This window comes from Lasioglossum baleicum, unplaced genomic scaffold, assembly GCF_051020765.1.
Source record: "Lasioglossum baleicum unplaced genomic scaffold, iyLasBale1 scaffold1914, whole genome shotgun sequence".
NCBI classification, from domain to species: Eukaryota; Metazoa; Arthropoda; class Insecta; order Hymenoptera; family Halictidae; genus Lasioglossum; species Lasioglossum baleicum.
In genome coordinates, this window is record NW_027470973.1 from 20001 (window position 1) to 21835 (window position 1835).

Here is a 1835-nt window from a genome sequence, read left to right on the forward strand (position 1 = left end):
GCGTGGATATAACGATTAAAGTCGTGCGAGAGCTCGGGGAGAAAAGTTTACTCTTGGCGGTTGGACTTAGAAAAATTTCGCTCGAGCTCCTTCGCACGGCGATACGACGCGCCTCGGCGCGCGAACGATTCGTTCGAGCGGCCGAGCAAGCGATGCGCTCCGAACATTATTCTCAGTTTATTCGATAAATACTCATCCGAGCGCTTTCATACTTGATATTTGTCTTCGAAATGCTTTACCACACGATGATCTAATATTTATAATTGTCCGAGTAAGCCGGAAAGATAAGTTTACTCTTGGCGGTCGGAGCAATATTTCACAAAAACTGGAGCAATACGCGTCCGAGAGCTTTGAAACTCGAGAAACATTGATGACAAGCGGTATCGTGCGTGGATATAACGATTAAAGTCGTGCGGGAGCTCGGGGAGAAAAGTTTACTCTTGGCGGTTGGACTTAGAAAAATTTCGCTCGAGCTCCTTCGCACGGCGATCCGACCCGCCTCGGCGCGCGAACGATTCGTTCGAGCGGCCGAGCAAGCGATGCGCTCCGAACATTATTCTCAGTTTATTCGATAAATACTCATCCGAGCGCTTTCATACTTGATATTTGTCTTCGAAATGCTTTACCACACGATGATCTAATATTTATAATTGTCCGAGTAAGCCGGAAAGATAAGTTTACTCTTGGCGGTCGGAGCAATATTTCACAAAAACTGGAGCAATACGCGTCCGAGAGCTTTGAAACTCGAATAACATTGATGACAAGCGGTATCGTGCGTGGATATAACGATTAAAGTCGTGCGGGAGCTCGGGGAGAAAAGTTTACTCTTGGCGGTTGGACTTAGAAAAATTTCGCTCGAGCTCCTTCGCACGGCGATCCGACCCGCCTCGGCGCGCGAACGATTCGTTCGAGCGGCCGAGCAAGCGATGCGCTCCGAACATTATTCTCAGTTTATTCGATAAATACTCATCCGAGCGCTTTCATACTTGATATTTGTCTTCGAAATGCTTTACCACACGATGATCTAATATTTATAATTGTCCGAGTAAGCCGGAAAGATAAGTTTACTCTTGGCGGTCGGAGCAATATTTCACAAAAACTGGAGCAATACGCGTCCGAGAGCTTTGAAACTCGAGAAATATTGATGACAAGCGGTATCGTGCGTGGATATAACGATTAAAGTCGTGCGGGAGCTCGGGGAGAAAAGTTTACTCTTGGCGGTTGGACTTAGAAAAATTTCGCTCGAGCTCCTTCGCACGGCGATACGACGCGCCTCGGCGCGCGAACGATTCGTTCGAGCGGCCGAGCAAGCGATGCGCTCCGAACATTATTCTCAGTTTATTCGATAAATACTCATCCGAGCGCTTTCATACTTGATATTTGTCTTCGAAATGCTTTACCACACGATGATCTAATATTTATAATTGTCCGAGTAAGCCGGAAAGATAAGTTTACTCTTGGCGGTCGGAGCAATATTTCACAAAAACTGGAGCAATACGCGTCCGAGAGCTTTGAAACTCGAGAAACATTGATGACAAGCGGTATCGTGCGTGGATATAACGATTAAAGTCGTGCGGGAGCTCGGGGAGAAAAGTTTACTCTTGGCGGTTGGACTTAGAAAAATTTCGCTCGAGCTCCTTCGCACGGCGATCCGACCCGCCTCGGCGCGCGAACGATTCGTTCGAGCGGCCGAGCAAGCGATGCGCTCCGAACATTATTCTCAGTTTATTCGATAAATACTCATCCGAGCGCTTTCATACTTGATATTTGTCTTCGAAATGCTTTACCACACGATGATCTAATATTTATAATTGTCCGAGTAAGCCGGAAAGATA